At 45.3% G+C, this 18,255-nt stretch overlaps 1 protein-coding gene across 1 annotated transcript in view; it reads right to left on the bottom strand.

The window, feature by feature from the left end:
- AGPAT4 (1-acylglycerol-3-phosphate O-acyltransferase 4) overlaps positions 1-9,204 on the bottom strand; it is a 1,136,585-nt gene extending 1,127,381 nt beyond the window's left edge. The window contains exon 1 of the mRNA XM_069607695.1: positions 8,907-9,204. The gene's annotated coding sequence lies outside the window, so the exon portion shown is untranslated. The remainder of the gene's footprint in view (positions 1-8,906) is intronic.
- Between the last annotated feature and the right edge of the window lie 9,051 nt (positions 9,205-18,255).

Below are 18,255 nucleotides of genomic sequence, written 5' to 3'. Positions count from 1 at the left end.
AACATGACTTAAATATATATATATATATATATATTTATTTTTTTAACATCAATAACCAACTGTAGAAAAAACAAGAAACAAACCAACAAGGGACTACAAAGTCCCATAGTCCTTCTCCTTTCTGTAGTCCGGATTGCCCTGTCCCCATCCAATCAGGGTGCACTCCTACTCCATACGTCACGTCCTGTGTAGGTCCTTTCCTATTCTTTTGCATGCCTGGAACTGTGACACCTGTAACAAACATCCAAAATAGCCAACCAGAAACAGTCCATCGCCTCAGAACTTCGACTCGGAACAACGCTGGCGGCGACAAGTAACAACCCCACATCTTGCTGGTGAAAACCAATGTCCCCACGCCTGTGGACTCTAATCTCTCTCCCCACTTAGCCATTCTTCTGGTCATCTCTTGCAACAATACATAACGCATAATTAGGGAGGGGAATAGGCCTATCAATCGCATATAATTGTCATACAGTATTTTATCTCCCTTAAGTATTTGCAGGGAAGGATAATGCTGACCTATGTGTCTTTAATAGAATCAAGACTCCCTGTGCTGTAAGCTTGGGTAATCTTGATTCTATGTAAAGACCGGAGGCAAGCATTATGCTTGTTCAAAGCTCTCTACCATTGCCGCAGCTCTGGCTGATATTGGCTTGAAATAGAAAGCTCTGAACATAGTCACTAGACCAGTCCACTGCCCTCATGACATCCTGAATGTAGATGCATGCCGCAAAAGCTTAGGAAGCCATGGCCCCCCGCACAGAGTGAGTGTCAAGGACTGGGCCATGACCTCTCTCACCCATCTCGCTATGGTTGCTGGTGCTACCGCATGATAGGGCTTCATGCGCACAATAAGGAGCTAAAACACGCTGTGGGGCCTAACCTCCGCTGTAGCAGTTTCATAGCTCTTAATGCATTGCGTTACGCATAGCTTGCTATTATTCAGGAAATACGGGTAAGAGATTATTGTAGTATTGGCCTTGATACGCTGTGCAATACTGAATGCTATCCCCTCTGGTTAGAACACTTTCCTGTCTACTTCTACCGCTCTAACGTCCGAACTCCATTTTCTCTTAGCGCCGCTGCTTCAGACCTCAACTTGGTAAATGCCCACAGCAACGGTGACGTATGCATTGTTTAGGTCTAACCACGCTAAACAGTCGTCCTTCCTGAGGATATCTCCTAAAAGGTGGATGCCTTCCACCTTGAAATGTCTGTAAATTAACCAGTTATGAGCTCTGAGGTTTATGACCGGACAGACTTTGTCCTTGCGATGGACTTAGAACATGTTACTGTGGAAGATGACTCAGAGCATTCGCTCACAATATCGCTAGTTTGTGTACTAGCAGTTCTAACTCTGCATCTAGTAGGAGGCTCTCCTCCTGCGATGTGCATATCTGAGGGGGTGGGGGGGCGCTTGCTTGTGTACCTCTACGGATTCTAAGCAGAACCCTGTTACTGTCTGGAGCACCCATGCATCGCTTGATAGCTCACACCAGTTCTCTGTAAATTGCTCTGTCCTGTCCCCCACTGGCAGGTACTGCACACTGTGTTTTCTCACATGTTGGGTGCACCTTGGTGCCTGTAGTAGCTTCTACCTCTGCAACCTCGGAAAACTCTGGCTCAGTTGGGAAAGAAGGCGTCCTGCTGCCTCGTCTCCCAGTATTGCGCTCTCGGGCCCTGGGGTCTCATCTGTGAACTAAAGCGACCGGTCAAGCGACCCTTGTGTCGACTGGTCCTGAAAAAACTGCTGGGGAAAACATTTCTTATGGACGCTTTCGTTTTCTCCAGCGAGGTAAATGTTCCTACAAACGTACTCGTTTCTTTGGCGAAGGCCTCTCCAAAGAAAAGCCCTTGGGCTCCTTCGCATCTTCACAGAAGGCTAAATCCCCAAGGTTGTCATCTACTTTCAGGAGCAAGCTTCTCCGTCTATAAGATGAGATCGCACAATTCGCATTGCTGAGCATCCATAGCAAGCATTGTGCCCAATTAGCTACCACCTGCGTGTCTACTGACTCCCTGCTGTCCCTCGCCCATTCCGCAAGGTCCATAATCTTGGCATTGGGCCCAGCTAGGTCGAGGACCTTGTCCTGACACGACTTCTATGTGCGGTCCATGCCTTTTCTGACATCCTTTTGGACGTCTTTGTCACGAAAGTGAATATCTTCGGGTCTAATTATGGGGTCTCTGCCTCCTTACCCGCTAGCTCTGATCAGGGGCATTCAGCTTTCAGGCAAAATCTGGTCTCTTTTTCTAGAGGCTTCTGCATCTTTTGTGCCATGTAGAGTTTCACTCTGGGGGATGGCATCCAGTCTTTTGACCTAGGGTGCCTCATAGCCTCTGGCTCGAACATGTTAAATGTTAAAGGTATTTGTACCGCGCACCATCACCAACAGAGTTGGTCCACAGGCTCTCAGGCGGATCTGCAAACGAGAAAGTGGGGTGGGCTAGTAAGGAGACAAGGGAGTAGAATAGTGAGAGAGGTGGTGTCCTGTTGGCAGCTTCAGTTCGGTGCAAGTAATGGATCGATGATAGTCCTTGTGTGCTGTTGGTGCCGTTTATGTGTTGTTTGTTTGTTGTTGTGGTGTGGTGAAGTGTGTGCAGAAATGTTGAGCTTTTTGGTTAGTGGGTTGTATGTCTTGCAGCTGACCTTAGCAGTATGGCTAAATGTCTGGATTTGAGAGTCTTGTATGGTGGGGGATGGGTCCGGGTCTCAAATACACTGCATTCCAACATACAGTAGACAGCAATGTAGGCCCCACCTGGATTTTATGATACATTACGTTTAAACATATAGCAGACAAAGATGGAAGCTATACCTAGATTTCAGAGTCTTGTACGGTGGGAGAGAGGCCTTGGTTTCATAATACATTATGTTTAACTTTACAATCGACAGGGAAGGAACGTATACCTAGAACATGTCTGACATGTCATCTTCCTCCTGAGGGCCCGCCACTGTGCTGGCTTTTGGCTTGCAGATTGTGACCGTATCATTTGTCCGTGTGTTGGTACCTGCATCATCATCCTCATCAGTGATATCGTCCTTGGTGGACGTCTGTGCAACCCCTGTATTTTTCACCCCTGGGGAAAGGGGAGGAAGCTGGGCAAGGCTGTTTTAAGCAGAACAGTGGTTTTCAGTCTATTAAACGCATCAGCTGCCTCTTGGGGACTTCTTTTGATCCCTGAATCAGTGTCCCGGGGGAGTAGAAGAGGCCTTTATCTTCTGGGCTGGTTTGCTCCCCTTATCCACCCCTTTTCGGGGTTACCTGTGGATGGCCCCTTACCAGGACCCTCACTTGTCTTGCCAGCACATTTGTTGGAAATGCTTTTGCCCAGGAGGTCTTCCAGGACTTGTAATCTGTTCTGTGGGGGGGTCGCACTCCTTGTGCCACTGCCTGCATCAAGGAATCCCTTAGCACTCCCTTGAAGCTTAGGGTGACGTTGTTATACTTAGCCATTGCTTCTTCTTCATGGTCTCCGCCCCATCTGAAGTCTGCTTGGTCACAAGCCATTTGTGCTTTTATAATGGGTCAGTTAATACCTGACTGAGTTGGATCCAGTAACAGTAAAGTGGATGTTCGCCGGATTGGATCCTGACAAGGTCAGCAGTGAATCCTACACATGCAGGGAGGAGTTGCTCTTCTTGCAAGCGTTCGTCTAATATTCCAGTCAGAGCGCTGTATGTCTTTATCTGCAAGCCTGCGCGCATATCTCATCGCTCTGCAGCTACCCGTGTGTAAGTGGGCATGGTGCGCTTGCGGCGTGTTAGGCGTCTCACGCAAACTCTTTACTAAGAGCCAGCGCTTGATGCTGCACACTTCGCTTTCTGGGTAATGTGGTTCCTTAGTGAAGGGGAGGGAACGGGCCAGTGACCAAGTGCCAGAGGGTCCGCACACGGACGAGGCGCGCTCCCTCGTCGATCTACCAAACCGTGGTCACGGCACAAAGAGTGGGAAGAAATCGCTCCTTGTGGGGTGCCGAAGCATGGCGCATAATAAATTAGCACCCGTAAAGGGCTCGCATGAGCGTGTTCTCACATTCGTGCTGCGCTGAGAGGCAGGCTTGCTTAACAGGGCTTAAGGCAACTGACTTAGATGAGCGCCCTAGATGTGGTCCTTGCCTCAACATGAACACTACAATTAAGACGCAGCGTGCATACAGACAGAGATTAGGGAAATTCAGATGTACACTGTTGTATTATACACACATAAGCACTAAGTTAATATAGAGCAAAGATTGGGTGTACTTATCTGCCAGAGAGCAGCAAAAAGAAGAGGAAAGGACCTAGACAGGACATGACATATGGAGTAGGAATGCACCCTGATTGGATGGGGACAGAGCCCTCTGGACTATAGAAACAAGAGGGACTACTATGGGAGTTTGTAGTCCCTTGTTTGTTCGTTTCTTGTTTTTTCTACAGTTGGTTACTGATGTTACATTTTTTAAAATAAAAACAAATTTAAGTTTGAAGTTTTGAAAGGCTGCAAGAGAGTAGCTAATAAAGAAGTGAAGCATAATGCTTGCCTCCGGTATTGACATAGAATTCTGTTAACTGAAAGATAAAGAGCAGTATTTACATTCTAAACCTTGCAGAAGTCGTTTTTGCCTGTTATATGCTATTATACCTCAGAGAGTTAGATATTTGTGGGTTACAGAGCTTCCAAGTTGTACAACAGGTCAGTCCCTGGAACAGCCTTCAAGGCACCGAGCACTATTCAGCAGCTTGCTGAGCTAAAGACATGCAGGCTTTACAGCCACGCACGGCGGCACTTTAAACACATATAAAGATAGCCAGCAAGACGGGGCAGTCCCAAGCTACATGAAACAGTGCACATTTGGCACAAGCATTGGCAGCAGAGTCTCCACGAGTAGGTCCATCGGTCTCGCACTGGTTGTCTGCAGACCAGGAACAGATGTTGCAGACATCGCTGTGGGCGGGATTGGGGCCCATCTCAGGCAAAGCCAACTTGCTGCACGACTGGCTCTCCTTCTCTCAGCACCCCACTGCTTTCCGCCCTTCACAAAAAAAGAGAATTAAGGACAGCGATAATCAGGTAGAAGACCGCACCAAGAAGCACAAGACCTGTGTGGCTAACAAAGCCTTGACCCGTCTGGGTTACCTACCCAAGCACCATGGCAAGCGCTCACGAACAAAGAAAGAGCTGCCGCGGTCCGTAAACCACACAGGGACGAACATTCTGACCCAGAGGAAGAACAAACGGGTACAGATGCGAGTGGCACTGCCAGCTATACCGGAGATGAGGAATCTGAGGTCTCGATTTTCTCCACGGATACCAAGAGAGAGCAGAGAGAAAACACAGGCTAGCGTAAGAGGGACAGATGTCTGTCGGAACACTCAGGACAGTTAGACCCTGATCTGTTAGTACATACTAGACTAGGTCAGCAGAATGGGAGCCAGGCTTGGTGAATCAAGTATTGTTACCCAGTTGGCCGGCGACTGTTCTGGATACAGTGGGGCTCCCACACCTGTTGGTACTCGAGGGAACCTGGAGAAAGCCAGGTCTATCGGGAGAGGCTGACCAGCTCATTGGAGAATCCTGGGTGCGCAAGACGACAAAGTGCTACAGAGCAGCCTGGGCAAAATGGCATGATTGGTGTCTGGCTAGGAGCATCCATCCCACTTCAGCAGATGTGATCCACATAGTACATTTTTTGGCAGCCATAGCCGCACAATGGGAAGGCATTTAGGACTGTCAAGACCTTCAGGTCAGCCATCTCAGTGGGACACAAGCATGTGTCAGGCATTCCTATAGGCAAACATGCTCTGGTCTCAAGGCTACTCAAGGGAGTATAAGCCATTCGGCCACCCAAACCAAAGTATACACGTTTGTGGGATGTGGATGCTGTATTGAAGTATTTACAGAGGTAGCCAAATAACCAGCAGCTGACCAGGAAAGAGCTCTCTGCTAAATTGGCCATACTTCTTTGTTTAGTGGCGTGCAGGAGAGTATCAGACATTGGAGCGTTGGAAGTAGATAGCAAGTAATTTTTCCCAGAAGGGGTGACTTTCACGTGAGGAAAAGGGCTAAGAATGCTATCACCTCAGTGTCATTCCCGAGCTTCCCAGGTCAGCATCAGTTGTGCCCAGTTATAATCTTCAAGGAGTTTGAAGTCGGGAACTAACCCACTCTGGCCTACCGGAGAGAGACGCTTGTTCATCACACTGCGCAAACCTTTTGAAGCACTGTCTTTAGCCACCTTGGGCCGCTGGGTCAAGTGGATCATGATCCAGGCAGGGATCGACATTGAGAGATTCGCAGCACATTCGGCACGGGGTACCATGGCTTTGAAAGCTTTCATCAATGGAGCTCGGCTTCAAGATATAATGAAAGCCGACTGGTCGAATGAATTGACCTTCAGGACCGTCTTCATTAAACCCGTGGAACGGGTGGCCTTGTTGGTGGTAAGTAATCTTTGAACAAGCATAATGTCAACCTCTGGGTCTTGACATAGAATTTAGATTTTTCAGACTAACGTGCAGGAAAGACATCATTCTGTTAGACATGGAAGCGAAGTATTATCCCACCCATGCCACTGAGCGGCAAGAGAGGGCAGTAGCCATTTGCCGAGCGATGCGCACAAGGGGCTCACGCAACAAGGCCAAGGAAGGGGGAGGAAGAGCACCACAAGTGCACGCGATTGCCCATCCCCATGACAGATATCGGTGTCTCTAACATGTTTACTCTTCTAGGAACTGAGACGAAGCCAACTGGCTCTTGAAGAACTGGGCAAGATCCAGCAGGGAGCATAGACCAGCAGAGAAAGTTGTGCCACGTTGGGCCTATTCAAACAACAAAGAGAGGTAAAGGGATATACAGTCCACAAGCATACCCTTTAGACTAAAGGGATCAACCCTTAATACTTTGAAACACAAATCTTTGGTTGTAATAGCTACCTTGCTGGGGAGATTCCTATTCCAGTGCTCAATTAGTTAGCGGCATTAGCAAGAGCCATTTCTTACAGATCAATGTCTTTATACAAAAATATACATATTTTATTTTTAATTACATACAAATATTAAAAACACCACTTATTGCGTTGTAGTGTCTAACAAGTCTTTTAAAGTAAGACAAGAGAAAAAACACACAAACACTACGGTATGTGCAAAACTTTACCCCTCATCAATTCAACATGTTAGTTCAGTTGAATATGTAAAAAAAGTGTCTTGTGCTGTGCTGATGTTCATACGGGGCCATACCTCAATATACACATCTCACTCAAACTCCTCTTTCATACACTCCATTTTTCATTCACTTTCATAAAATCACTTAACAACCACGCATCATGCCCGACATGTTTCTTTCCGATCTTAATGTCTTGTGTTGAATACACGGAAATTCTTCAGGGGCTAGCATAAGAGGTTAGTAAAGCATGCACCACAATTCAAAAAATTTCACAAATAAGAAGACCAAAAACCATCGGTTTCTACTACGCAACAATCTTTTGCAATGTCCTTCTTGAAGTTATAATAACTTTCTTAGTCCATGGGTTGTCATTACCCTTCGGTCATTGTACCCGGAAGAAGAAGATCTCCTCCGTTTTAGTGTCATATATAGTGACTCTATCGTGTCATCAGGTCCTCCAGGTTGTATGTAGGAGTTTCATTGGAGAAAGGGCCGTCTCACCATTGACAACCACGGTGTCTCCCATTAAGCGAGTCCATGTGTTAGGTCCTTCTCTAGAGGAAATTGGGGTATTTTCTCGTTTCACTTTATTTCCCGTATTATTATAGCTGATCTTGTTTCGACCCGTATGTCACTAAATGCAATAGCCAAGCGAGTTCACGTGATTTTATCACGTCTTAGTTCATTCTCCTAGTGAAGAGCTTTGTTGGCAGGATTCCAACACGAGCCAGCGAAGAATGGTCCTCATGTGCCATGTAGTCGTCCGTGAAGCTGTCACCCCAGAGTCAGTAGTTCCATTGGGGTGCTTGGCAGTGTCAGAGCTGTGTTGGCACTCATCAGACTATGGCAAGCTTCAGTTAAGGAACTCAAAGCAGTGGCAGAAAGAGGAACAATATGGAGTGTCAGAGGCATTTACATGGGGAGGCATGCACGGATTGGAGTGCAAAGTTGTGAAGAGTTGGAGCTTTGGAGTTTAATGTTTAAGAGACTATCCTTCATTAAGGAAGTGCTTTATTGTTGTTTAAAATTTGTTTAGTTTCCTGCTCGAGTGGGAAATAGAGAGCGTAGCATAATAGTCTGCCTCCGTGTTTTTAATAGAATTATGTCTTTCCTGCACGTTAATATGGAAAATCTGAATTATATCATACAAACAGACTTTACAGGAACCCAAAGTAAACAATCACCGAAATCCATGCAATAATTACTAATGTGCACAGGTTAACTGTGGACACTATCCAAACGATGTGTGTATTTGATCTTATTCCCACTTCCACGAGTTATGCGTTCTGAGTTTCACACTTTTATATAATCGTTTAATTTAGGTATCCCATAAGAAATGTATTGTTTGACCTGCTACCAGCAATGTCTCCGTTTTAACAGAAAGATGTGAACAGCTGCTTGAACATTAATTTGCTTAATGTCAGAATATTAATAGTATTGCTTCGCGTGAAAGAAATTACAATAGTATTCGGGTTCTTTGATGGTTTCAGTTAAATTGCGGTCACAAACAAGTCATCACCGAAGAAATAATTTTGAGAACGTACAACGACACTAGTGTTTATCTTTAAAAGCACACTTTCACGCGGGCTGTCTAATTAATATTAGTACTGCCACAGTATCATAAATAATTGTTCCCCGCCTTTCATAAACAGGAGTTGCACACACGCACTCAGTCACTGGCAAGCATACACAATCTCGCATCGCACACACACACATTGCACCCACAAAAGGCATGCGCACAAATAGCTTATTTTCAATTACCTTACTTCCAGGCGTTGTACCCTTTGGTTCGGGGGGCTCCTGAATCAACTTGTCGTCACCATCCTCGTTGTCCGAGGCACCGTCGCGTCGGCCTTCTCGCTGTGGAGTCAGCTGGCAGCGTGCTCGCTTCCGCTTCAGAACCTGCTTCCGGATTGTGAATGTGACGTGGCCACGTCCGCTCAACAGACCGGCCGCAATGTAACGCATCCTCCAAATGTAAGATAAGAGGAGACCAAGGGGAAGGGACGGGAGTCCGCTTTGCTCGCCTCCGGGGTGTGGGGTTACAGAAAGAGTTGTGAAGTGATTTTGCTCTTCACAGGCTCCCTAGTACCACCAAAACACCTGACTGGAAGCACGTTTGCGGTAACTGAGATGCCCGTGGAAACGCATAAATGCCACTACTCCCTATTTAGGTGGGAGAATACTTTTCCCCCAAAAAATGTGATTTTTTAAAAATGTCTCCCTCCTAAAATATCACTAATCCCTATGCAATTCAATGGGCACATTCAATTCTCCCACTTTACATCTCACAATCTCCCTCATGGGCGATCTAAAATATTGGCATGTGTGGGACTGCCCACTCATCCAGCATTTCACAAGCAAAGGCATAAAAGACAGAAGACATATTTGGAAGGAGAACCCACCCAAGCTGTATGTTGTTATTAAAGTAGATGTCTACACGGACTCTGAAGACCAGACCACAGGCGGTTAAGTCCACTGTTTATTTCTTCCTAGCAAGTTACAGGTAAGTGGTCACCACACTGTCATTGAGCATGGCAATTCCTCCGGAACTCTGACTTCTGTGAACTCACCAAGGACTCTCTGTTGTCTGTCCCTTGCACAGCAGGCCCCTGTGATGACCTGGTGGCTAAAATATCTGCAGGATGCATAGTTCGCTGTTCAGCTGGTCTCTCGTATTCAGAATCGTATCCTCTGAGAAGCATCAGAATTCTGTACATACAGAATGCAAGCATAGTCATATTATTGTATAGTAAATTAGGAAAGGACTATGCCAATTCTTGGTATAGCCCTCGTTTCAATAAAATGTCCTGTAAGTCTTTGGCAAATCTGTTTTGTTAAATCAAGTTGTCCATCTATTTTTTTTTGCTGCCCCTTTTTTGCATTTTAAACTTGCAATATGGAAAAAGCATATTCCTGAAGCACCCTAACTATCACAGGCTCAATCTCTGCATTACTCACCCCTTTGATTGTATAACAGGCATGGATGGAATTGTGTGCTAATATTCACTTTATTGTCAACCTGGATCGTTTTCATGTAGGCCGTTTCATGTAGAAAACTTAGACCATTTGGTACGTAGTTCTGCTAAAAATGTGTGTGGCCTCAATTACTTTTTGTTCACTTCCCTATGCTAAGATTCCACAAGAGAAAGAGAAAGGTTTTGCACAAGGGAAGCCCCACAGCTATGTCAATCCAAAAATGGGGAGGAGCATGGGGAAATGCGAAATTGATTTTTTAAAATATATTTTCTAAATCTATATCTCCATAGAAGATTCTATGTAGCACCCAACCTCAGCACAGAGACCTTACGTCGTGCAATGATCAGTTCTATAATCACAAAGAGACCATGAAAATGTTGATATCCTCTCTTAAAATGTACCTGATGCTTGAGCCATTGGTTCCCAGTGTAGTGACGGCAAAGCTTGTGTTAAATGTTCATTGCACTAAAGGCATAATAATGCAACAGAGACATTTTGAAGTCTCTGAAGTGGTTCAGTAGATATTAGTGGAAGCTTTCAGAGATAAAAGTTAGGGGTGTACTGAACTTAATAGAACCTTTGGATTCAGCTGAGTAGTTTTCTATTATAGTACTCAAAGCTGAATTCTTGTTAAGGCCTCAAGATACTTTCTGCTGCCTGCTGCTCAAGTTTAAAAGCAGAGAGGATCAAAGAGAAAAAAATGAGGCAATTGCATTGCAGAGTCTAAGCAAATATTGCCTGACAGAAATATGTTAAGTGTTTCTGTAATGAAGAGAAAGAGGGGTGGGGAAGAGTGTATGCCGCAGGCCCTGCTTTGGCACGTGGGAGAATGGAGGGATAAGAGTAACAAAGGATTATTTTGAACCCCCAGTGCCTTTCACTGAAAAATATACATTAAATGTGTTTGCCATGTTAGTTAAAATAGGCACAATTACAAAAATATAGAACACAAAAACATCCCACTTCTAATTTAATGGATTCATTTTCCTATTCAATTATATATGCAATCTTACAGACTGTTTGAAACATATTTCCATATAGCTAAAGTTTACTCATTGGAGTAGGTGTGAGAAATTCTCAGGCAGATTAAAAGGAGGGATCCTTTCGGACTTCTTCCTGATAAGCTATGACCCACTAGGGTATTGGGGAGCACTCAGAATACCAAATATAAAGCCTACAGTCTCACTTGTCTCACTTTAGCAGTTAGTTAAGAGACACAGTATTACTGGGCTTACGTGAAAATAGGAGAACTGACAACGGGCGATGGGTTCAGAAAGGCTGGAAACAGGTCTGTAACATCCTAAATAACTGGCATGTGACAGTTCTTACCCTACACCAACCTGCCTTTCAGCTTCAGGCTAAGAGAATTACACATATTTTTAATTGCCCAGAAAAAGTATAGTAAATTGTGTATGACACGAGGCAGCAAAATACCTGAAATGTATGACAAAGCATGTCCTCCATAAAGGAATGCCAATGTTTTTTACCTCACACAGATTATATGAACTGTATTGCATGATCTAGCTGTTAATAGTTTATTGGGTTAGTGTGCCTGCAGAACAAACATGTATGCAACCTGAAAGTCATAAGCCCACATCCCAAAAGGCTAACCCAGGGCCTTATTACAGGCCTGGTGTATTGTTAAAAACAATATTTACGAAGACCACCAGGGGGGTGCAGACGTAATGGCAGCTTAAGCCATCGTCTGCCTCACCGAGGAACAAACAATGGTTGGAGAAGCCGCCGAATAAGGGTTTTGTCATGACCTAAACCCACAACTCACATTACGACTTATAACAGCAGGAGAGATCCAAAGCAGAGCAGCAACAGAGCTTGCGGTCCCTCCGAACACTGTCCAGACTACATTGGAAAGCGCTTAGGGAAACATCATGGCAGATACCGCGGGAGTATAAGAGAAGGGATGCCCACACGCAGACACAGAATAAAGTCCTGAGAACGGTGCAGACACCGGAGTGGTTCTTCGGGAGCCCAGGGACGAGCATCGCAACGCACACGGTAAAGAGGGGGGATGGAGAGGGAAACATAAGGATTAAAAGGAGACCAGCATGCTCCAGCCTTTGACACCATGGGCCTCATTACAACCCTGGCAGTAAGGGGTTTACGGCAGCGTAAACAGCGCCGACCCTTACCGCCTGATTCCGAGGTCCCTTAGCGCCATGAAGGATTTAACACCTGCTTTTAGCAGGTGTTAAAATCCATGGCGCTAAGGGACCTTGTTGTTAATTACGCCACTGTAATTTACGGTGGCGTAATTAACGCCTTCCCCACTCCCATTATGCCCTATGGGGCAAAAATGGGAATGGGGAAGGGTAAATGGGGATTGGGGACTTACCGCCCCGCCAACCTCGGAATTGGGCGGTAAGTCCACCAACCACCATGGCGTAAACCTAGTTTACGCCATGGTGGTAAAGGTACAACCCAGGCGGTAACTTACCGCCTGGGTCGTAATGAGGCCCCATAAGCCAGCGTGAGGCTTACCCCTTTGCCTCACATAGAAACAACTGGTACACGGTACTTGGGCCAGTCCCCAAACATTCTTGCAGTGCAGTCCGTCTGAGCCAGAGAGGCCCCCCTCCTTATATAGCATCAAAACGCAGTATTTATAACTGCTGCCCAGTGAAAAACGCCAACACAAATGGACTAAAATATTGAATTGTCAAATTAAAGCCCCATCTGAACACGGACAATCCTGCAAAGCAGAGGCATATAGTAATACGTCTAGCAGCTTTGCATAAGAAGGAGCCCCCATTGGAATAAGGCAAACGTAGGAACAGACCCTCCAACACCTCAACACATTACAGCAAATAATCTTGGGTGGTGGTTCAGTGCTGTTAGGAGCTTATTCACAGCGACAAAACAGGTAAAGACACAGAAATGAGGGGTTAAACGAGCATGCCAAGAAATAGTGGCAATTCAGCTAGCAATAAATACAGCACATGGTCACTCTCTGGTGGGGGTACAAAGGCGGGCGCACCCGACAGCAGCCTGGACCCGCACACCAAGCTTAGACTCCAGCGCTTCCGCCATACACCATCAATCATGGAGGCAGAAGACATGGAAGAACAACCAGACATCCCAGGAGCAGACAATGACAGCACCACTAAGGCTGATATCAGACTTTTGCTAGGAGAGGTCAGACCCATTTAGTCATCCTTGACCAAAAAAGTCACTGAACTGCAATCTAAAATGGAGAAAGTCGAGGACTGCATAGAAGGTCTTGAAAATAACCAGCTATCAGGAGTCCTAACGGTTCCAGGATTTAGAGCAGAAAGAAAGAGACTTGACTCTGAAGATGGACGACCTGAAAAATAGGGAACAGCGATCAAACCTGCGTATAATGGGTCTCAGTGAGAAGCCCGGAGAGTCCTTTTCCTCTCTGGAGAAGTGAGTCAAGGCACTTATACCTTCCTTGTTTGACCCAGCCACGCCAATTGATTTTGAGTTTGATAGCATCCATAGAGCGGGAGGCAGAGCCAGTGGTCCGAGATCAATCCTAGCGAAGTGCCACTATTTTAAGCAAAAGATGGACATCATACAAAGAACAAGAGAAAAAGACCCCATTGAATTCGATCTACTATCAAAATCTTCCAAGACCACGCTCTTTAAGCGAAGAGGCTGTCGTCCGCGCACAACCTGGCTGCAAGAACACGAAATGTGTTAGAGATGGGGATCCCCTTTTCGTAAATTTTGAATACCGTGGACAAGGGTACTGTGTCACTTCAGGGGAAGACGCTCAAGAAGTCTTAGAAAGTCTGAGTTCAATTGCACAGGACGTGGGCCAGAATAGAACTCAAAAGATTAGAGGCCCTACGGATGAAGCAGCTGCCTCCTCGCCACGTAGGGGTCGGGCACAAAGCTCAATAAAATGTAAATATTTTAACACCCCAAGAGAACTCAGGTTGTTTGGACGGTCCAGGAAATCTTGGTGTGAACTCACCCATCAACATAAGTCAGCTTGCCCAAGCACCAGACTTGATAAGAAGAGAATCAATCTGTTTAAATGAGGAAAAGTACTTAGAGCCCAAAAAGATGGGTTTGCAAAAATTACTCTGTGGCTCAGATTCTTATTAGATTGCATGTGTTTGGGTTATATAGTTTTAGTTGATGGAGAGCGTTTTTCCCCACCATTTTAGCAAAGGTTTGTTAAGTCATGTAACAGCCTCTGTGAGTGGCCTCTGTAGTGTGGCCTTTACTACTTAAGTGTGTCTCATCAATAGAGAGGCGTCAATTGGGGCTCCTCTCATTAGGGAGTGCGGGGGAAGGAGGGATACTCCTCGGACAGGGGTAAACGTTCATCATAACACACCAAAATTAAAACCGAAACAGAACTGTTATCACACATTTTGAGAACAGTCTTCGTTCCTCTGCAGGAATATTGGCTTAAAAATGTACCAGGCCAAGGTTGAGAGAAATTACAACTCATGGGTTTATGGCATCAGTTAATGGGATACTGTTTGGGTCCCTTAATGTTGAAGGTTTAAATTCCCAGTGGAAGCTCTCTGTGTTGATGAGAGAATTTAAACTCTCCAAACTTGATGTGCTGTTTGTCCAGGAAACAAAATGTATAACAGGGAAGGAATGTAAAGCGGGAGGGAAGCAACTGGATGGTGTCCTATGGGTGTCAGGTCAACATAAGAGAGGGTGGGTGGGCATTTTGTATAGAAAATCCTTAGACCTTCAGGTTACGCAGATCCATAGAGATGAAGAAGGGAGATACATTGCAATAAATGGACAGGTGAGATCACATAAGATCACTCTTTGCTCGGCCTATGCCCCCAACCAGAAACAACTATCCTTTAGCAAAGATCTTTTCACCTTTTTAGGTGACTGTTGATATGCGGGGGAAATTTTAACATAATATCTGATCCCTTTATGGACTTGGATTCCATGAGGCAGCAAGCAACCCTCCCCCACTTGTCCGACTTGAGAAAGCTTCCCTGGCACCCTGAAAGCTAACTACTTAGTCGATACATTGAGACAGATACACCTGCAAAAAAAAGCATTAACAATTTATTCGCCCCCCACTTAACATACTCAAGCATCGACTACATTCTTTTGGATGCTACGTGCATACACAGTATACAAAAAGCAGCAATTGAAATAGTAGGGTGGTTAGACCATGATCTGTGCCTGTTGGAACTTGATTTAGGACCCTCCAGAGATAGATCGCAGATGGGTCTGTAACGACACACTTTATAAAGATCTGGTCTTTAGAAATATGCTTGCAGAAGAAATTAAGAGCTACTTCATGAACAACAATATAGGAGAACAACAGTTAAACATAATAAGGGAAGCAGCCAAAGCCACGTTTCTTGGTGTGCTGATATCAGAGGGTGCTTATAAGAACAGAACAACACTGTCGGGTAAGAAAGGTGGCACTTAAAAAGGAGATCAGGGAGAAGGAACAACACCTCCACACTCAAGTAGCCCCCACAGAACAGGCCTTAGCAGGGGTTAGGATGCTCCAAAAAGAACTGAGTGAAATATGGCACACAAAACCGCTAACTCAGGTACCTAAAACAAAAGTTCTATGAGAAAGGGGACAAGGCTCATACGATGCTAGCCATACATTTAAGGGCCCAAAGGGCTGATACCAGTACATAAGGTGAGAGGGAGAAAGTAATAACAGACCCAGGTGAGATAACCAAGCGCTTTTCTGAATTTTACACCACCCTTTACACCAAAGAAGAATCAGGCACAGAAGAGGAAGTGGCTTGATATTTAGAAAATATTCTTGCACCCCAGATCATAGAAGAGAACCATACACTGCTAGGCATCCCAATAACGATTGAAGAAATACAAAGTGCCATTTCCAACCTCAAAGCGGGATCAGCACTAGGGCAAGATGGGTTCACACCAGCTTTCTACAAAGCTTATAGCAATGTCCTAGCTCCATTTCTAGTGAACATGTTCTATGACATTTTGAAATCTGGCCAGGCCAAGCTTTATTCATGGAGTAAAGAATCATAGTAATACCAAAGGAAGGCCAGGATTGTACCGTCCCATATCGTTGATAAATGTCGATGCCAAGATATACGCCAGTGTTTCAGCAAACCGTCTTTCTCAGACCCTACCACAACTGGTGCATACAGACCAGGTGGGATACATAAGAGGGAGGCAAGGTGCGGACAATGTCCGCAAGACACTGGACCTTATTGCTTCCATTGATGACTCAGATGATTGCCCCACTCTGCTATCTATTGATGCAGAAAAGGCATTCGATAGAATTGAATGGATTTTTTGAGGGCAGTGAGGCAGTGGGCAGGACATAGCCAACAATGGATAGTAGGTGCCCGGGCGCTATACCGCAAAGCAACAGTAAAGTGGTAGTAAACAGTATTGCATCAGAGTCCTTTTCTTTGACTCGGTGCACATGACTCTTGTTTGCTCTGGTTTTGGAACCACTTGCGCAATCCATCTGAGCAAATTCCCAGCTAAAGGAACTCTTCAATTCGGGATGCAAATATAAGATCGCATTGTTTGCTGATGATATTTTGGTATACTTAACCCAACCATCAGAATCCATCCCAGCTCTTTTCACCTCCCTAGCAGAGTATGGGACATTATCGGGATTTTGCGCAAACTGGAATAAAACATTAGCACTTAACTTAAAACAGTCTTCAAGCCCCCCGAAAGACCGGGTGGCAGATTGGGGGTTTCAACTGCGGACAAAGAGATTCAAATACCTAGGCATAGAGAACACTAAAGACCTAGCAAACCTGTTTAGTGCCAACTATGTACCTCTGTGGGAAACAATTAAAAGAAATCTGTAGAGGTAGTCTAGGTTAACATTGTCTTCGGCGGACAGGTTTACGTCTATTAAAATGAATATTCTCCCAAGATTACTGTTCCTCTATCAGTCGCTCCCAGTAGTAATACCAGAATCATTTAATGCAGAAGTCAAGTGTTCCTTACTCAAGTTTCTGTGGGCAAGAAAAAAAACAGGGTAGCTTATACAACTTTTGTGAGGCCCAAAGATAAGGGGGAAATGGTTTACCCGAATTTGTATGAATATTATAGAGCATCCCAATTTCGAGTCCTCATAGATCACTTGCGGGTCAATGCAGAAAAACAATGGGTCGATCTGGAAAATTGGTTGTTTTCCCCAGTAAACTTCAGTGAATGGCTATGGGACTCCCATCAGTTCTATGCCGCGGTGAATCCGTGAACATTCAGTGCTGGCAGTGCTATGGTCACTGGCGTCCTTCGCAAAATATGCGGGGAGTGACGACGTGGCCATCCCCACTAAGCTGCATATGGGCACCCCCCTTAAGAGACCTTTCAACTGACCCACACCGCTACCAGCCCCAATATGAGAAAGGTTTGGTGAGAACAGGGCAGATGTGGAAGGATGATGGCTTTGTGAAAAAACTGGAATTAGAAGCAGCTCAACAGGGCCTTATAATCTCACCATGGTGTTAACTACAACTAAAGAGCGTGTTATTAGACCTGAGGTGGGGTATAACCCTCCAGAGACCTCTAAACCCCTAGAAGGTGCTCTAAACGAGCACCAGGGCTCTAAGGGCTTGATAGCTAGATTGTACTCTTCTCTGATCATCAATGGCCATTTACAAAAGCCAAGTACGCACAGCAAATGGGTAATGGAACTGGGCCCGCAAGACTGTGAAGACACATGGACAGTTATATAGAGAGCAGTTTGGTCCACCTCAAAATCTAAGCAATACAAGATGCACAATGGGAGATTGTTAATGAGATGGCATTTAACCCCGCAAAGGTTAGCGAGAATGTACCCGGGGGCCACACCGCACTGTTGTAGGTGGTTTCCAGAGGTTAGCGACTACTGGCACCAGTGGGGGAGTTGTCAGAAAGCCCAGATATACTGGAAAGGGGTCCTGGGCTGGATGCAGCCAATAGATGGGATACACACTCCCACATAGACACGGTTTGGCTTACCTTTCTTGAAAACTACACTGCGCACAAGGGTACGCAAGCACAAACATGCCATACCTAAAGCACGATGGCCCGAAACAACACAAAATGCTGTATACTCCATTCTATTAATCATTCCTTGGTCAAGCGAACACACTAAACAAGTAGAGTGTTTTTGTAAACATTATAGATGGTCGTGATGAAACAAAGGTGTAGTAGG

The sequence above is a fragment of the Ambystoma mexicanum genome, chromosome 4q, assembly GCF_040938575.1.
Source record: "Ambystoma mexicanum isolate Mex_15411 chromosome 4q, UKY_AmexF1_1, whole genome shotgun sequence".
Classification (NCBI taxonomy): domain Eukaryota; kingdom Metazoa; phylum Chordata; class Amphibia; order Caudata; family Ambystomatidae; genus Ambystoma; species Ambystoma mexicanum.
The sequence above is the reverse complement of the archived record's forward strand: the minus strand, read 5'-3'. Positions and strand labels throughout refer to the sequence as shown.